We start from the raw sequence: 21,368 nt of genomic DNA, 5'->3' as shown, positions 1-21,368 counted from the left end.
CAGAGCATAGGGGTTGGTAATGTTCTCTAGCTGCGCCGTGATTGGCTCAGTGTTCTGTCACTCATGGGGACACTGCCTCACCGCAAAATCTACAGGATGAGCTCTAAAACTTCAAACCCCTTGGTGCTGCCATAGATTTATATTAGAAATGCCCATCCAAGAAGGCTCAAGGTCACAAATGAAATGACGTCAAATCATGTTATATCTACCGTAGCTTTGATTGTAATGATCAAATAGCAAGCTAGACAGTCAGTCATCATCAGGAAGTCGACAATCTACTGGCAAATCCTTTTCAATCATTGTCATATGAAGAGAAAATATAGATAAAACATCGGTGCTCATCCGTCATTGGACATAAACATTACACAACAAGTTGGAAACTGCAAATTCCACAATGAGTGGTTTGTAAGGAATCAGTGGCTAACTGCAAGCGTTGCAAAGCAATCACTAGCCTGCTATTCAGTGGAAAGGGTGTGTGGTTCAAGTCTGGGTTTAAGGGTCTCTTTTCCAAGCTTAAAATGATCGACATTCACATGCAACACCATTGTCCAGAAAAGGTTGAATACATTGGCCATGACTTCTGCCGCTTTCAAAATAACTGGAAATTCGGAACTGGGCAATCTCAGACTTCACTGAGTTCAAGACAACTGGAAACTTGGAAAATGATGAGCTCCGACTGGGAAAATACGTTTTGAACGTTCATCCAACTCGGAATTCCGAGTCAGGAACTCGGGCTCTTTCTAGAGCTCCGACCTCAAGATCACTGACGTCATGATTCAACCTTGTTTTTTTCAGAGTTCCCAGTTGTCTTGAAAGCACTATAAATCTAGAGATGACATAAATCCAGTTTGATGACAGAATTTGCCCACAGGAAGGACCACCACGCCACTTTGCTGTTCAAGTGAGCATAGCACAACAAAAATGTATTGTATGCTGCTGCATAAATTATGTAATTTGTCAGGGAGATATGTATACTGTAGCTAAGAAAGTAATACTAAGTGTATGTTGTGTAGTAAGCTGTTAGTAGCCCGTATGCCTCACCCTAATAATTTGGTCCTTTTCCCCCTCATAACTTAGCCTACTGTTCTGACTTGGTTGTAGCCTGTTTTAGAGAAATGTCCTCATCAAATATTGTACGAGCTTTCACTGTCTGTTTATATGCCCCTTTTATTTATCCTACGGTTCTGACTTTGTGTACAGGGAGAATACTGTAAGAATGGCCCATGTTCTGAATTCTGTCGCTGTACATTTAGAAAGTGCTAAACAGATAGTTATATTGACTACGTCCGTCCTAGCTAGCTCATTAATGCCTTAATCGAAATTACGGATTGCCTCTTATCCGCTCATCGTTCCCTTATGCCATAGTTTGTACATCTCAATTGTCAGTAGAAACCACATTTGTTGAAGCAAGTCAGCCATATCCACTATGTTTTATAAAAGGCAGTAAATGAGGCTGAATGAACTGTTTCACTGCCAGACAAGGCTCCGCTGATAGCCAGGTGTAGCGGTGGTAAGGTGTTGGGACAGCTTCATGTAGGTCCTAATAGTTTGTGGACACCGTTTGTCACCGTTATTGTGCAATTAATTGTTTAGTGTTGTGTAGTGGGTTTGCTGGCATGCATCCCCCCCCCAAAAATTGTTTTGCCCCACCAAGATTGACATGCTAACATTGCCACTGATGATGGAGGGTGCATATTAGCATAATAGGCTATTACAAATATTCATAAGCATAGTGCTTAAGTTTTTCCTTCGCTGTAGTTAGACTAGCCTATATCAATGAATGTCGGAACAATTTTGGGAATAGGAGTGTAAATATCTAAATATACACACTTTTCAAAGTAGTCACATTCTAACTGAAAACTGGGACAGAGGACAAAGGAGGGGTGATGACAGGTGAGGTGACGTGGTGGAATTGAAAAGCTCCTCTATGTTTTCATGTTGTCTGTTTCCCTCTAGTGATTCACTTAATCATAACAGAGTACCTCAGCTTGAGAGCATTGTGCTATAACCCCCTTGGAAAGGTCATGTATCAGGCTGCTTGCTGAGAAAGTCCACTGTCACTGTCGTAGGCTGGTTTATTTTGAACATCTTGGGATTTATATTTTACCTCGGCCAATCATTCCACTCAGTAGAGAGAGAGGTTTTGAATACTGTGCCTCTTTGAGAACATGAATCTGTTCTGCTTCAATGTGGCTATAACAATTGAACATCTTTGAATGTAATTCACTGAAAAAGACATGCATTGTCCTATCCTATCATCCTATGTCTGACTATGTCTGGAAACTGCCCATAGCAGATCAAACCCAGAACCAGCGCATGTAGTTGTACGGAAACAACTGATGACAGCAATTTTCATGGCAATTTTGCCTGTCTGAAAGGGTTCCCCATTCAGATCGATGGCTGATTGTGTGACAATGCATCATCATTAGAATCTCCATCAGACAAACAATAGGAAATGGGCTGCACAAAGAACACATCACCAAACAAGGAACAGATGGACTTTACATTGCCCCACATAGCATAACGCAACATGGCACACACTGAAGTGAAAGTGGTGCTTGTATTATTACATACAAGGGTGTATTCTGTAAAGCCTTGAGCAATATTTTAAAAAGGATATAATTATGCTAACACTACAATAAAGTGGATTGAAGTGAACTGCATCATTGGTGTTGAGCAAAACCTACAACAGAAAGTTGAGAAGTGTCGAGGTAAGTAAGATAAATGAATTATATTTTAATGGAACATAGATATAGGACTTTGAAAGGTTAAAATCACAGGAGGTTGGTGGCACGTTAATTGGGGAGGACGTGCGCGGGATAATGGCTGGAGCGGAATAGGTGGAATGGTATCAAATACATCAAACACATGGTTACCATGTGTTTGATTCCATTCCATTCTATCCGTTATTATGAGCCATCCTACCCTCAGCAGCCTCCACTGGTTAAAATGTTGAAAAGAAGTCAGGAGTTGGCTGGAGTACCTGCTGGAATTGTATTAAGGAAGAAATCAAATGTATGCATAGTCAATATTCACTACTTCATCATAAAAGCTGATTTATTGTCAATGCCTTTCAAAGTACACTTAAATCATATTAGAGCTAACACTTTTTATGGCATGACCTATAGAGTATGGCAAATGCAGTAATGAGAGGACAATTTAACTAATGCACACAGATATATGATTCAGTATGTACTAGAATTCTGCGTGCAAAACCAATCAGTGTCCAACTGTCCTGATACACAGTACCAGTCAAAAGTTTGGACACACCTACTTATTTCATGGTTTTTCTTTATTTTTACTATTTTTTACAGAAATAATAGTGTAGAATAATAGTGAAGACATCAAAAAAGGAAATAACCCATGTGGAATCATTTAGTAACCAAAAAAAGTGTTAAACAAATACACATATATTTTATATTTGAGATTCTTCAAAGTAGCCACCCTTTCCCTTGATGACAGCGTTGCACACTCTTAGGATTATCTCAACCAGATTAATGAGGTAGTCACCTGGAATGCATTTCAATTAATATGTGTGCCTTGTTACAGTACATTTGTGGAATTTCATTCCTTCTTAATGCCTTTGAGCCAATCAGTTGTGTTGTGACAGGTAGGGTTGGCAAACAGACGATAGCCCTATTTGGTAAAAGACCAATTCTGTATTATGGCAAGAACAGCTCAAATAAACAAAGAGAAATGACAGTCCATCATTACTTTAAGACATGAAGGTCAGTCAATCTGGAAAATGTCAAGAACTTTTAAAGTTTCTTCAAGTACAGTCACAAAAACCATCAAGCGCTATGATGAAACTGGCTCTCATGAGGACCACCACAGGAAAGGCAGACGCAGAGTTACCTCTGCTGCAGAGGATAAGTTCATTAGAATTACAGTACCAGCTTCAGAAATCCGCAATTAACTGCACCTCAGATTGCAGCCCAAATAAATGCTTCACAGAGTTCAAGTAACAGACATATATCAACATCAATTGTTCATAGGAGACTGCGTGAATCAGGCCTTCATGGTTGAATTGCTGCAAAGAAACCACTACTAAAGGACACAATAAGAAGAAGAGACTTGCTTGGGCCAAGAAACACGAGCAATGGATATTAGACCAGTGGAAATCTGTCCTTTGGTCTGATGAGTCCAAATTTGAGATTTTTGGTTCCAACCGCCGGGTTTTGTGAGACGCAGAGTAGTTAAACGGATGATCTCCACATGTGTGGTTCCCACCATGAAGCATGGAGGAGGAGGTGTGATGGTGTGGGGGTGCTTTGCTGGTGACAGTGTCAGTGATTTATTTAGAATTCAAGGCACACTTAACTAGCATGGCTACCACAGCATTCTGCAGCGAATCACCATTCCATCTGGTTTGCGCTTAGTGGGACTATCATTTGTTTTTCAACAGGACAATGACCCAAAACACACCTCCAGGCTGTGTAAGGGCTATTTGACCAAGAAGGAGAGTGATGGAGTGCTGCATCAGATGACCTGGTCTACACAATCACCCGACCTCATCCCAATTGAAATGGTTTGGGATGAGTTGGACCGCAGAGTGAAGGTAAAGCAGCCAACAAGTGCTCAGCATATGTGGGAACTCCTTCAAAACTGTTGGAAAAGCATTCCAGGTGACTGCCTCATGAAGCTGGTTGCGAGAATGCCAAGAGTGTGCAAAGCTGTCATCAAAGCAAAGGGTGGCTATTTTGAAGAATCTAAAATCTAACATATATTTCCATTTGTTTAACACTTTTTTGGTTACTACATGATTCCATATGTGTTATTTCATAGTTTTGATGTCTTCACTATTATTCTACAATGTAGACAATAATAAAACATAAAGACTAACCCTTGAATGAGTAGGTGTGTCCAAACTTTTAACTGGTACAGTACATAATTCATATCCGCTACTATGGAACAATTTGATTTGTCACATGCTTTGTAAACAAGAGGTGTAGGTAGACTAACAGTGAGATGCTTATTTAAGGGCCCTTCCCAACAATGCAGAGAGAAAACAAGAGAAATAATAGAAAAATAATAACACAAGGAATAAATACACAGTGAGTAATGATAACTTGGCTATACACGGGGTACCAGTACCGAGTCGATGTGCAGGGGTACGAGGTAATTGAGGTGGATATGTACATATAGGTAGGGATAAAGGTTACCAGGCAACATGGTAGATAACGAACAGTAACAGCAGCGTATGTGATGAGTTACAGTAGTTCACTGTGAAAAAAAGATTCTGTGTTCTTGATCAATTGGAACAATTGGAACGGTTGAACATCCTTATTGAGCAGTGTCTTCTTTCTCTATAGGTTCCTATACATTCCTGTAACACTTCAATGAAATAGGCCTCTGGGGACATCAAAGTGCTCCTCACAATCAATATGGTGATCACGGAACACTTTAATCACCTGTCTACGCTGAGATTGGTCGTTCTGTGTTCTCATACCACGCTGATTAGGGTTTCTAATTGGCCAAACCAAACTCATTATGCGTATTGTGCTAAATCAGTGTTGCATGGTCCCATCCAGATGCAAAGTCGAGAAATATGGACAAGATATACACACGTACACGTACACGTACACACACAGTCCACTAATTACCCTCCAATATTCTTGAGTTTGTTTACCCAGACGTCACAACAAACATGCTCATTCATTCTGACAGTATAGCAAGTCACAAGCACACTGATTTTATTTCAGATAAAGCAGTGATATTGTAAATCAAGATGTTCAAAGCTCTGTGTTTTCTAAAGGTCCGTCTATAATTGCCATTCATGGGGTAAAGCTCTTCCTACAGTATTTCATAATCATGTCAACATTGTTCAGACTGCACACTGTGCACAGCACATTGCTTGTATTTCTTAGACTTGCACCACAGCGCCTTTCATGAATGTACATGAGGCAGCAAGAGAACTACAGTTCCTTTATTCAATGTCTGTATTCAGTGGATGACATAATATAAAAGGAGTAGTCATTAAAGTTATAATTGTTAAAGGCTCTAAATGCCTAGAACAGACATATTCCCAATTGTTGGTCAGCTCCATGAATGTATTTATTGTGATGATCCGTACACATTGACCAAGCTTCATCTATCCCCTGCTGATTTTGTACGTTTGCCCACTGACAAAGAAATTATCAGTCTATAATTTTAATGGTAGGTTTATTTGAACTGTGAGAGACAGAATAACAACAAAAAAATCCAGAAAAACGCATGTCAAAAATGTTATAAATGGATTTCAGGAAGATGGTGAACTAGATAACATGGGATTGGTATACAGTCAGGAAGATGGTAAACTAGATAACATGGGATTGGTACACAGTCAGGAAGATGGTAAACTAGATAACATGGGATTGGTATACAGTCAGGAAGATGGTAAACTAGATAACATGGGATTGGTACACAGTCAGGAAGATGGTAAACTAGATAACATGGGATTGGTATACAGTCAGGAAGATGGTGAACTAGATAACATGGGATTGGTATACAGTCAGGAAGATGGTGAACTAGATAACATGGGATTGGTACACAGTCAGGAAGATGGTAACTAGATAACATAGGATTGGTATACAGTCAGGAAGATGGTAAACTAGATAACATGGGATTGGTATACAGTCAGGAAGATGGTGAACTAGATAACATGGGATTGGTATACAGTCAGGAAGATGGTAAACTAGATAACATGGGATTGGTACACAGTCAGGAAGATGGTGAACTAGATAACATGGGATTGGTACACAGTCAGGAAGATGGTAAACTAGATAACATGGGATTGGTATACAGTCAGGAAGATGGTAAACTAGATAACATGGGATTGGTATACAGTCAGGAAGATGGTAAACTAGATAACATGGGATTGGTACACAGTCAGGACTGGATAGGTGAGCATTCAGCCAGTGACTCTCAATCAGATAGCGTAGCCAGCTCTATGCATGTACACACAGTGGCAAGAAAACTATGTGAACCCTTTGGAAATACCTGGATTTCTGCATAAATTGGTCAGAAAATTTGATCTGATCTTCATCTAGTTCACAACAATAGACAAACACAGTCTGCTTAAACTTATAACACACAAACAATTATACATTTTCATGTCTTTATTGAACACACCATGTAAACATTCACAGTGCAGGGTGGGAAAAGTATGTGAACCGTTGGATTTAATAACTGGTTGACCATCCTTTGGCAGGAATAACCTCAACCAAACGTTTTCTGTAGTTGCAGATCAGACCTGCATAACAGTCAGGAGGAATTTTGGACCATTCCTCTTTACAAAACAGTTTCAGTTCAGCAGTATTCTTAGGATGTCTGGTGTGAACTGCTCTCGAGGTCATGCCACAGCATCTCAAATCGGGTTGAGGTCAGGACTCCGACTGGGCCACTCCAGAAGGCATATTTTCATCTGTTGAAGCCATTCTGTTGTTGATTTACTTCTGTGTTTTGGGTCGTTGTCCTGTTGCATCACCCAACTCCTGTTGAGCTTCAATTGACAGACAGATAGCCTTACATTCTCCTGCAAAAATGTCTTGATAGACTTGGGAATTCATTTTTTCGTCGATGATAGCAAGCTGTCCGGGCCCTGAGGCAGCAAAGCAGCCCCAAACCTTGATGCTCCCTCAACCATACTTTACAGTTGGGATGAGGTTTTGATGTTGGTGTGCTGTCATTTTTTCTCCACACATAGTGTTGTGTGTTCCTTCCAAACAACACAACTTTAGTTTCATCTGTCCACAGAAAATGTTGCCAGTAGCACTGTGGAACATCCAGGTGCACTTTCGCAAATTTCCGACATGCAGCAACGTTTTTTTTGACAGCAGTGGCTTCTTGCGTGGTGTCCTCCCATGAACATCATTCTTGTTTAGTGTTTTACGTATCGCAGACTCGTCAACAGAGATGTTAGTATGTTCCAGAGATTTCAGTAAGTCTTTAGCTGACACTAGGATTCTTCTTAACCTCCTTGAGCATTCTGCACTGTGCTCTTGCAGTCATCTTTGCAGGACGGTGTAACGGCCGTCTGAAAGAGTAGACCAAGGCGCAGCGTGGTTAGTGCTCATCATGAAATTTATTTGAATGAACACTGAATCAAAAAAAACTAAAGTGCAACAGCTAAACAGTTCTGTCAGGTAGCAAATGACTAAACAGAAAATAACCACCCACAAAACCCAAAGGAAAACAGGCTGCCTAAGTATGGCTCCCAATCAGCAACAACGATATACAGCTGTCCCTGATTGAGAGCCATACCCGCCGAAACAAAGAAATACCAAACATAGAAAAAAGGACATAGAATGCCCACCCCAACTCACGCCCTGACCAACCAAAATAGAGACATAAAAGGATCTCTAAGGTCAGGGCGTGACAGACGGCCACTCCTAGGGAGAGAAGCCACAGTGCTGAACTTTCTCCATTTATAGACAATGTCTTACTGTGAACTGATGAACATCAAGACTTTTAGAGATACTTATGTAACCCTTTTCAGCTTTATGCAAGTCAACAATTCTTAATCTTAGGTCTTATGAGATCTCTTTTGTTCGAGGCATCGTTCACATCAAGCAATGCTTCTTGTGAATAGCAAACTCTAATTTTGTGAGTGTTTTTTATGGGCAGGGCAGCTCTAACCAAGTCTCCAATCTCGTCTCAGTGATTGGACTCCAGGTTAGCTGACTCCTGACTCCAATTAGCTTTTGGAGAAGTCATTAGCCTAGGGTTTGACATACTTTTTCCAAACTACACTGTGAATGTTTAAATTATGTATTCAATAAAGACATGAAAAATACAATCATTTATGTGTTATTAGTTTAAGCACACTATGCTTGCCTAAATTTGATTACCAATTTATTCCAAAGGGTTCATATACTTTTTCTTGCCACTGTACGTTGTAGACACACACACACACACACACACACACACACACACACACACACACACACACACACACACACACACACACACACACACACACACACACACACACACACACACACACACACACACACTGACACACACACAGTGAAATATACAGTAACTACTGACATTTCATTACATGTTCGCTTTTAAACCAAGGCCTACTATTACTTGCTCTGATGAGTGCACTGCAGTAAAATCCTACAGGCTGTATCGTTAAAACGCTTTCTGCCTCAGATTCAAAATAAAATTATTCCACTCGTCTGTTTTTCTTGGCAAATTTCAGGTTTTTAATTTCAGGTTTTAATCGAAAGGTTTATTCCATTCAATTCATTACGGCTGCGGAGTCAGTCATGCATGAAAGTGATCATTTTTCTCTATCTCCTCCACCTAATTTCATGCACCTCACTCTCTCACCCCACTTTCTATACTTTCTGGAATGTCATTAAAATGCCAGAAGTCTTTTGCCCTATCTCCAAAGGAGCTCTTTACCTGTCAGTGGAAATGAAACAGAGCCAGAGCTTCTCTATGTATTTCACTAGATAGATAGCCAAAAGTGGGGATTTTAAAACCGTGAAATAATTTAGGCACGTGTATTCACTCCGTCAATTTGTACACCGCAGTCCAGTACTTACAGGAGATCATTCAGAAAGGAGATCTTCTTTCTCTTCTTGAGAGCCACTAATGTTCCGTTCAGAGTTCATTTCCCAGGGAGCTATGCGATGAACTGTCTCCCTCCCGTCTTTCATTTATCTGAAGGAGTTTTGCTTTGGCAAAGTGTGAACAGGAGCCAATTTTACAGCCTGTTTTGTCCTAGCACCTCTCTATCACTCTCTGACAGACAGACAGACCTCTTCACTGGCTGTTCACTCCGACAGGAGGTGATGATTACTATGAAGAAGTGGAGCATCTCACAGCAACGGGCTCTCTCCTCCTCTCTGCTCTCCTTTTCCAACATCTCCTCGTCTCTTCTACAAGAGCAGAACAGTAAGCCTGAGTATCAGTGGTTGAAATGAGAAAGTTTTACTTCCTTGAAGTGCAAAGGTTTTCTTGCAGTCTTTTTGTTATCTGCCATAACGTCTGCAGGAAACTTCCAGAAATAGTATGGGGTTGTATACTCTAAAGACCAAAACTGGTGAGAGAGTCTTGAGTAGAGCTTCCAATCCCTCACAATGCGGAGGTGGGTTATGGCCCACATCTTTCCTCCATCATTCTGAGCTCCTCCACTTGCAGTGGAGAGTAGGAGATGACAGAGTGCGGGAGAGATTGCGGCCAAAAATAAAACTTCTCATCCCGACTGTGTTGAAATAGACTTAATCCACTTCCCCCATGCAATAAACGATAGCTGTTATTATGGCAAGTGTATAATAGTGCTTTCATGTATGTGGACTGCATTCAAGCAGCATAGCTGCATATAGTAGGGCTATGAATAAAAAGCACCATCACACAAGTGTGTGTGTCATTATTTGTGCACAGAGCTACATTTTAAATATGTAATTTCCCTTTTTTAACTAGGCAAGTCAGTTAAAAACAAATTGTTATTTTCAATGACAGCCTAGGAACAGTGGGTTAACTGCCTTGTTCAGGGGTAGAATGACAGATTTGTACCTTGTCAGCTCAGGGATTCGATATTGCAACCTTCCAGTTGTTAGTCCAACGCTCTAACCACTAGGCTACCTGCCTAGGCATATGTATCCCCTTAGTATATCCCCTTAGTAGGCCTATGTATCCCCTTAGTATATCCCCTTAGTAGGCCTATGTATCCCCTTAGTATATCCCCTTAGTAGGCATATGTATCCCCTTAGTATATCCCCTTAGTAGGCCTATGTATCCCCTTAGTATATCCCCTTAGTAGGCCTATGTATCCCTTTAGTATATCCCCTTAGTAGGCCTATGTATCCCCTTAGTATATCCCCTTAGTAGGCCTATGTATCCCCTTAGTATATCCCCTTAGTAGGCCTATGTATCCCCTTAGTATATCCCCTTAGTAGGCCAATGTATCCCCTTAGTATATCCCCTTAGTAGGCCTATGTATCCCCTTAGTATATCCCCTTAGTAGGCCAATGTATCCCCTTAGTATATCCCCTTAGTAGGCCTATGTATCCCCTTAGTATATCCCCTTAGTAGGCCTATGTATCCCTTTAGTATATCCCCTTAGTAGGCCTATGTATCCCCTTAGTATATCCCCTTAGTAGGCCTATGTATCCCCTTAGTATATCCCCTTAGTAGGCCTATGTATCCCCTTAGTATATCCCCTTAGTAGGCCAATGTATCCCCTTAGTATATCCCCTTAGTAGGCCTATGTATCCCCTTAGTATATCCCCTTAGTAGGCCAATGTATCCCCTTAGTATATCCCCTTAGTAGGCCTATGTATCCCCTTAGTATATCCCCTTAGTAGGCCTATGTATCCCCTTAGTATATCCCCTTAGTAGGCCTATGTATCCCCTTAGTATATCCCCTTTGTAGGCCTATGTATCCTCTTAGTATTGCGAGGGCAACTATATGCATTAAAAGATTATGACAGTTCAAACATGAGCTAATATCAATGACAAAATGCTAACTTGGGCACATTTCCTTTAGTTGGTTAATTCAATGCAATCCAACAGCAGCAAACTAAATTCTTGAAGTAAACATTCCTCCCAATCCAAAATGGTGTATTCTGCAGCCTGTATCTCTTCGACTTGGGTTCAGGGAGAGATTGGAATAATAATACATTGGTCATAGCAGACAACACAACCAGGCCTACTGTAGGTACATGGTGCATAATACCCTCACAGGAAAGTCAGTCAATGTGGCAGAAATGCCCACTGTGTATACCTAGTCAGCACATTATTGAAATTAAGAAGTGTAACATCAGATATCACATATGTACACACCCACATACACACACACATGCATACACACACACACACACACACACACACACACACACACACACACACTCCCCCAGGAAGACCCATCACAGCAGAACAATAACGTGATGGATTCAGTGCTGTGGCTCAGAGACTGTTTTCTAAAGGCTGGGACAAGCTGCATTACTCTCTGCCTCATGTAACAACCAGACTGCTACATGCAGAGCTTGGTGTAGATTAGAGTTTGTTGGAGTCGTTTGGAGAGTCTAAACACCATCCAACGCTGAAAAAACTTCTGAAGACAGAAAGAAAGTAAGAAAGTTGCCAGTTCTAAAGAAAAATGTGAAAGAGAGAGAAAAGGGAAGAAACAGACAAAGAAAGCAAGAGAGAGAAAAATAAATGACTATAAAAAACAAGCAACCAACGTTTCCTTCCGTTTCCTCCACTATCCCTAAAACAAAGACATGCGCAACAGCTCTGCTGTGACCCTATTTTCAGGAACAAAGTCTTGTTTCCAGCACCTCTACAGTATTTCAAAAAATATTTGACCTTTAGTTAACTAGGCAAGTCAGTTAAGAACAAATTCTTATTTACAATGACAGCCTAGGATCAGGGGATAACTGTGAAACTGTGATACAACAGTGAAATGCTTACTTACGGTGAAATGCTTACTTACAAGCCCTTAACCAACAATGTTTTAAGAAAAACAAGTATTCAAGTATTTACTAAAATAAACTGAAGTAAAAAATAAAAAAATAAAAAAATAACATAATTAAAGAGCAACAATAAAATAACATTAACGAGGCTATATACAGGGGGTACCGGTACAGAGTCAATGTGTGGGGCACAGGTTAGTCCATGTAATTAAAGTAATATGTACATGTAGGTAAAGTGACTGGTCCCTGCCTCTGGAAAAACATCCCCATAGCATGATGCTGCCACCACCATGCTTCACTGTAAGGATGGTGGTGGCCAGGTGATGAGCGGTGCCTGGTTTCCTCCAGACGAGACACTTGGTATTCAGGCCAATAAGTTAAATCTTGTTTCTCAAGGTTCTGAGTCCTTTAGGTGGCTTTTGGCAAACTCCAAGCGGGCTGTCATATCCCTTTTACTGAGGAGTGGCATCTGTCTGGCCACTCTACGATAAAGGCCTGATTGGTGAAATTCTGCAGAGATGGTTGTCCTTCTGGAAGGTTCTCTCATCTCCACAGAGGAACTCTGGAACTCTGTCAGAGTGACCATCGGGTTCTTGGTCACCTCCCTGACCAAGGACCTTCTCCCTGATTGCTCAGTTTGGCCAGGCGTCCAGCTCTAGGAAGAGTCTTGGTGATTCCAAACTTCTACCATTTAAGAATGATGGAGGCCACTGTGTTCTTGGGGACCTTCAATGCTGCAGGACATTTTTGGTACCCTTTCCCAGAGCTGTGCCTCAACATAATCCTGTCTCGGAGCTCTACGGACAATTCCTTCGACCTCATGGCTTGGTTTTTGCTCTGACATGCACTGTCAACTGTGGGACCTTATATAGACAGGTGTGTGCCTTTCCAAATCATGTCCAATCAAGTTGTAGAAACATCTCAAGGATGATCAATGGAAATAGCATGCATCTGAGGTCAATTTTGGGTCTCATAACAAAGGGTCTGAATACTTATGTAAATAAGGTATTTATTTATTTTTTATTATACATTTGCAAACATTTCTAAAAACCTGTTTTTGCGTTGTCGTTATGGGATATTGTGTGTAGATTGATGAGGGGATAAAAATATTTTATCAATTTTAGAAGGCTGTAACGTAACAAAATGTGGATAAAGTGCAGGGGTCTGAATGCTTTCTGAATGCACTGTATATAGCCAGTAGACAATAAGCTCTCAGAAAGACCCTCCGCTGCCACTCAGATGAAAGAGAATGAGAGGTACTTTCTAAGAGTCACTTCCCCTTCCTCTCTGTTTTGATGTGGGGTTGTCTGATGAGTGCTGTCTGATGAGTGCTGTCTGATGAGGTCAAATAATATTCTCTGTCTATTTAACCCCATTGGCACAGAGGAATGCATGGCAGCCCAGCTAGTACATAACATTCTGAGAACCATACTTTTCTTAGAGCTTGGTGAGAGCGTGGTTGTCTTATGGTTATTTTGCATACAACCTTCCCACAACTTTCTAGGAATGTTATTGAATAGTTGCTTGGCTTTGGAACATTCTCAGCACATTTAAGGAACTTGACAAAATAACGTTATTTTCTTGGTATTTTATTACATTAACAGAACGTTTCCTAAAAGTTCAAACATGGTTACGTTTAATAAACATTTTGGTAATGTTCTGGGAACGTTCTGGAAATGGTTTAACATTGGGAATGTTCTCAAATAGTTCACTGACTTTAATTCTGAGGAATGTACTTTTCTGGTTTTGAACGATTACAGTAATTTGGCATGGAGGGAAATAGCCAGAGGCACCTATTACCTTGGTGTTTGACCATTTCCATATTAAAACAGTTTACATAATTTGGTTCAGAACCGGTTACATACTCTTTCGTAACCTTTCAACATCAATCATGTTTCCCTTCAAATCACCTTCACAAATTCATTAATAAGTAATCAATGTATTTTAATTTCGGCCTGCAAACCTTCAACACCATATCTTTGAGGAATAATTCTGGGGTGGAACGAGAGACCATAGGGCATTTTGTTACTGTCAAACCTGTGTCCCTCTCACCTTTAAAAAACAATAAAAACAATTGCAAAAACAATAAAGCTGTGTGTCCCTCAAAGCTGCAAGGATGGAATGTGGACAAGCAACACGCAAAGCAGTCTGGGAAATGTTAATAAATAACAAGGGGAATTGAATAATAAGAACACTATTGTTAGAATGATCATAGGCTCTCCTTAGGAGTTCCACTGACCAGTTTGTTCTCCACTTCCTCAGTGACAGACGAGCCGCGGGACATGTTCACGTTATTGTGGTAATGAGCTGAAATGGTCATTTCCCCTGAAAGCTTGAGTGATCACAGAGCGTTCAAACTACAGCTGCTTGTGTCTGAGAGACATGTAAGGGGACAGAACATACGATGGGTGAGCTAACAGTCTTCAATATGAGGAGCACATCAGTTTGGATTCCAGGCTAATGTGACCATGTTAATGACGTGTGAGCAATGCTAGCTTGGTGACCTGGTCTGGTCTGGAGCATAAAGATTGGTGTTCCTCTAAGCTAATACTTAGGCTCTAACTCAGTGTGAAACAGGGTCTTGACTCTTGAGTCATGTCGATGATCTGGGTTCTGAACCTTGTAGGTTTTATGTTACAATATTTCCATTCCGTGTAGGTTTAGGTTACATTAGTTCTGTAACTTGGATCATCAGTCAGATGGGTTTTCTATGAATAAAGCACACTATGCTAAATGTATTACATATTACACATGCCTTCTTTTTATGCAAAATAACCCTCCCGCTAACAGACGCCACAGGCTCATTGTACTGTGGTTTGATGGATGGAGGGTATGTGTCCTGTGTCATGTCATTCCTGATGTATCCTGATATGACTGATGCTTGTCGTTACTGACTCTCCATACAGAGCTCTGTTGATTAGAGTGTCTCACGCACACAGACACACACACACACACACACACACACACACACACACACACACACACATGCACACTTTCTGCAATTTCTTAAAGTGCGTCCTGCATGTTTTCATTATGCATGTTAGAGACGCTGGCTAAATATAGATGGGTTTCTCACCCTTCATTAGTTCTGCAGGCTCTCCTCAGATTTTTTTGTGATGGTCTTTCGTGTCGAAGCAATCATTGATTTATGCCCATCAACACACACCCTGTGTAACTAATGGAGTGGCTGAGATGTTCTTGGAATGAGACTCAGTTAGTCAGTGAAAGCATAGGGATGTGTTAGTTATAATATTGAAGGCAATTTATTCACATTCCATGTTTTATATTGACTGATTGATTTTTGCCCTTAGCTGTTGTATAATCCTACCAATTAGGCAAATATGTCTCTCTCTCTGTCTCTCTCTCTCTCTGTCTCTCTCTCTCTCTCTCTCTCTCTCTCTCTCTCTCTCTCTCTGTGTCTCTCTCTCTCTCTCTCTCTCTCTCTCTCTCTCTCTCTCTCTCCTCAATTTCAATTCAATGGCTGTATTGGCATGGGAAACATATGTTAACAATGCCAAAGCAAGTGAAGTAGATAATAAACACTCACTGTCAACTGCGTTTATTTTCAGCAAACTTAACGTGTGTAAATATTTGTATGAACATAACAAGATTCAACAACTGAGACATAAACTGAACATGTTCCACAGACATGTGACTAACAGAAATTGAATAATGTGTCCCTGAACAAAGGGGGGGGGATTCAAAATAAAAAGTAACAGTCAGTATCTGGTGTGGCCACCAGCTGCATTAAGTACTGCAATGCAACTCCTCCTCATGGACTGCACCAGATGTGCCAGTTCTTGCTGTGAGATGTTACCCCACTCTCCACCAAGGCACCTGCAAGTTCCTAAACATTTTTGGGGGGAATGGCCCTAGCCCTCACCCTCCGATCCAACAGGTCCCGGACATGCTCAATGGGATTGAGATCCGGGCTTTTAGCTGGCCATGGCAGAACACTGACATTCCCGTCTTGCAGGAAATCACGCACAGAACAAGCTGTATGGCTGGTGGCATTGTCATGCTGGAGGGTCATGTCAGGATGAGCCTGCAGGAAGGGTACCACATGAGGGAGGAGGATGTCTTCCCTGTAACGCACAGCATTGAGATTGCCTGCAATGACAACAAGCTCAGTTTGATGATGCTGTGACACACCGTCCCAGACCATGATGGACCCTCCACCTCCAAATCGATCCCGCTCCAGAGTACAGGCCTCGGTGTAACGCTCATTCCATCGACGATAAACGCGAATCCGACCATCACCCCTGGTGTGACAAAACCGCTACTCGTCAGTGAAGAGCACTATTTGCCAGTCCTGTCTGGTCCAGCGACGGTGGGTTTGTGCCCATAGGCGACGTTGTTGTCGGTGATGTCTGGTGAGGACCTGCCTTACAACAGGCCTACAAGTCCTCAGTCCAGCCTCTCTCAGCCTATTGCGGAAAGTCTCAGCACTGATGGAGGGATTGTGCGTTCCTGGTGTAACTCAGACAGTTGTTGTTGTTGCCATCCTGTACATGTCCTGCAGGTGTGATGTTCGGATGTACCGATCCTGTGCAGGTGTTGTTACATGTGGTCTGCCACTGTGAGGACTATCAGCTGACCTGACCTGTAATGTCTTCCTGTAGTGCTGTCTTAGGCATTTCACAGTACAGACATTGCAATTTATTGCCCTGGCCACATCTGCAGTCCTCATGCCTCCTTGCAGCAGAAAAACTCCTTGCAGTGTTTTTCAGAGTCAGTAGACAGGCCTCTTTAGTGTCCTAAGTTTTCATAACTGTGACCTTAATTACGTACCATCTGTAAGCTGTTAGTGTCTTAACGACCGTTCCACAGGTGCATATTAATTAATTGTTTATGGTTCATTGAACAAGCATGGAAACAGTGTTTAAACCCTTTACAATGAAGATCTGTGAAGTTATTTGGATTTTTACTAATTATCTTTGAAAGACAGGCTCCTGAAAAAGGGAAATTTCTTTTTTTGCTGAGTTTATGTAAGAAGACTGTAGTCGGCCTCAGCATCAAATACAGTGTGAATACATGGTGACTGTAGGGAAAGAGCAAGAGGCTAACTGAATGATGGTGTCTTTACAATGGAGTAATCAACCAAGCTTCCTAGTGATGTAGTGAGGCTAACTGAATGATAGTGTCTTTACAATGGAGTAATCAACCAAGCTTCCTAGTGATGTAGTGAGGCTAACTAAATGATAGTGTCTTTACAATGGAGTAATCAACCAAGCTTCCTAGTGATGTAGTGAGGCTAACTGATGGTAGTGTCTTTACAATGGAGTAATCAACCAAGCTTCCTAGTGATGTAGTGAGGCTAACTGAATGATAGTGTCTTTACAATGGAGTAATCAACCAAGCTTCTTAGTGATGTAGTGAGGCTAACTGATGGTAGTGTCTTTACAATGGAGTAATCAACCAAGCTTCCTAGTGATGTAGTGAGGCTAACTGAATGATAGTGTCTTTACAATGGAGTAATCAACCAAGCTTCTTAGTGATGTAGTGAGGCTAACTGATGGTAGTGTCTTTACAATGGAGTAATCAACCAAGCTTCCTAGTGAATGTAGAAGGGCACAGTTGACAGATGTTTGGCACCAAAGTACATTTTTATTAAAAAAAATTACAATGTACAATATACAATAATATAGAGTACCAAAAAATTCACCGTGTCTAAAAGGCATTGATTAAAAAGTCTCAATTCACAAATCCAACAGCCATGTTTGTAGTTCTGGAAAAGAACAATAACTTGTGAGCAGGACTACAATACCCAGCTGACAGTACCACCTGGTTGATTTACAATGAAGTTCTGTGAAGTTATTTGGATTTTTTACGAATTATCTTTGAAAGACAGGGTCCTGAAAAAGGGACGTTTCTTTTTTTGCTGAGTTTATTTACTATGGCGTTTGTTCTTCACTGGTTGTCCTTTTCTTATGGCAACAGGTCACAAATGTTGCTGCTGTGATGGCACACTGTAGTATTTCACCCAGTAGATATGGGAGTTCATCAAAATTGGGTTTGACTTCAAATTATTTGTGGATCTGTGTAATCTGAGGGAAATATGTGTCTCTAATACGGTCATACATTTAGCAGGAGGTTAGGAAGTGCAGCTCATTTTCCACCTCATTTTGTGGGCAGTGTGCACATATCCTGTCTTCTCTTGAGAGCCAGGTCTCCCTACGGCGGCATTTCTCAATAGCAAGGCTATGCTCACTGAGTCTGTACATAGTCAAATCTTTCCTTAATTTTGGGTCATTCACAGTGGTCAGGTATTCTGCCACGGTGTACTCTCTGTTTAGTGCCAAATAGCATTCTAGTTTGCTCTGTTATTTTATGAATTCTTTCCAATGTGTCAAGTAATTATCTTTTTGTTTTCTCATGATTTGGTTGGGTCTAATTGTGTTGCTGTCCTGGTGCTCTGTGGGGTCTGTTTATGTTTGTGAACAGAGCCCCAGGACCAGCTTGCCTAGGGGACTCTTCTCCAGGTTCATCTCTCTTTAGGTGATGGCTTTGTTACGGAAGGTTTGGGAATCGCTTTCTTTTAGGTGGTTATCCATAGACAGGATAACAGTCTAATAGTCTTTCTCCCTTCTCTTCCTCCCTCAATCCCTCCATAGACAGGATTCTAATAACAGTCTAGGTGACAGGTACAGTTGAAGCACCAGTGATTCTGAGAACACTGTCCTGCGGCGACACAGCAATGATTTGTCACATATAGGAGACACTTCTAGTGAGTAAGTGATTCACTTGGCTGTCTGACTGTGCCAACTGTCAGTGTGTCTTCTCTACCATGAATAAATAACATGCTCATTTTCCTTCAGCTTGAGTCAGTGGAGGGGGGTGGCATGTGCCACACTCTGTGGCTTATGTCCCTGGCAGGCAGATGTCTCAGCCAGCTTATGTTTAACCAGGGCCCAGATGTCGTGCACTGCTTGTCAAAATGATGCTTCATGGTTGCCAGACTTGATATAGCTCCCGAGTGGCACAGCGGTCTAAGGCACTGCATCTCAGTGCAAGAGGAGTCACTACAGTCCCTGATTCGAATCCAGGTTGTATCACACCTGGCCATGATTGGGAGTCCCATAGGGTGGTGCACAATTGACCCAGCGTTGCCTGGGGTAGGCTGTCATTGTAAATAAGAATTTGTCCTTAACTGACTTGCCAGGTTAAATAAAGATTAAATGAAAAATATTGAAGGCACCTTTAGCTCCCAGGAGATTGACTGGGACTTTGTGGGGATGTGGGGTTCGAGTTTCAGAAGAAACGGTTCCAAGCTGTGAGTCTATTAAAGTTTAAAACCATATCAGAATACAAGAAGAGCTTTGTTTTGTGTTACTCCCTGACACCTAACACTTCTGGATTGTGGTTTTGATTGATAGTGCCCTCAGGCTGTATGCAGGTTGGACAGCCTAGTTTAAACGCACTCTGCTCTTCTTGACCATGTTGAATGACAGGTGTGAGAGGAAGCAGAATAGTTTTAATGGCTTCCAGAATGTATTCTCAACATTCCAGGGAAAAATCACTCAAATGCTCTTTACTCCTGAAGTCCTGGAAGGCCTAATCTCAGAACCCAGAACCAAATCTCCTGTGCACTGGCCAGCTACTCCATTTATGTTAACAATCTGTCACGAGAGACCTACCTTCCCTGTATGGCTTCGTAAAGGGTCTCTCAGCCCCTCCACATTTAACCTTACATCCCCAAAAAAACACTGTATGAAAACATCTCACCACTTCTCCAGCCTTAACCACTGTGTTATTTTCTAGAACATGGCCCTGTTGATGTGTTAGCAATGAAGTTGGTACAGAGAGCACGCGTGTGAGCGGAGATTTGCACCACTTATTACATGGATGAATGAAGTGAATCAAAGAAGTACATTATACAGCAGAATAATTGGGTGTTTTAATGTCATGGAGCAACAGCTGAAAACAAGAAATGTTTTATGGCTGACTTAATGACTAGTGGTTATGTTCTAAGGGATTTTATAGATGCTTAGCAATGACTGAGTGCCCTTTATAAGGATCATTTAAGGGTTTTGAAATAGCTATTGTGTCAAACCCGGTGAGCAATGTCATTAAAATAAATATGAAACGTTCGTTTAATGCTTTAATCTGAGTTATCCCATAAGAGAGCTAATGAGTTTGTCTCTTATCCTTAGAAACATCAGAAACAGCATCAGTAATCATTTTCTCAGGTCCTTTTCCATTACAATCCCTTTATTTAAGTAGGCTTCACACAAGTTAAGGACACACAAGTTTTTAGTTGCCTTTAGACTCAAAGAGCCCTGGAGTGACATGTAATGCCACTTGTTAATTTGTACATTTTCATCCCGAAAATTAAATGGGTCAAAATTGATCAAAGCTGTGTCTGGGTTCAGGAAATGACTCTCTCCAATGACTGGCAGACCATGAAATAGGTTAAGGTTTGTCCTTACCAGTTCCAATATCTGTATCTAACAAAGATCCCGACTCTTATGGATACCCTCTATAACTACAATTTAATTAAGCAATAAGGCACGGAGGTTGGCCAATATACCACGGCCAATCTACCACAAACCTGAGGTGCCTTAATTGCTATTAGAAACTGGTTACCAACGTAATTAGAGCAGTAAAAATAAATGTTTTGTCATACCCGTGGTATACGATCTGATATACCACGGCTGTCAGCCAATCAGCATTCAGGGCTCGAACAACCCAGTTTATAATTAGGATTCTAAACCTGGGGTTTGTTCAGGAGGATGCAACATTATTGAACATTCAGAGAGAAACATGGAAGTCAAATAATGTGGCTCAACTTGTTTGTTTGTTTATTTGGATCCCCATTAGCTTTTGCAGAAGCAGCAGCTACTCCTCCAGGTGTAAAATATTCAATACATTTAAAAACCCATCACACAAATGTTAAATACAACGATATATAAATACAAAATAAAATACAATTCAAACAACACAACAACAAAATACTGT

The sequence above is a fragment of the Salmo salar genome, chromosome ssa16, assembly GCF_905237065.1.
Source record: "Salmo salar chromosome ssa16, Ssal_v3.1, whole genome shotgun sequence".
Classification (NCBI taxonomy): domain Eukaryota; kingdom Metazoa; phylum Chordata; class Actinopteri; order Salmoniformes; family Salmonidae; genus Salmo; species Salmo salar.
This window is presented reverse-complemented; position numbering follows the sequence as displayed.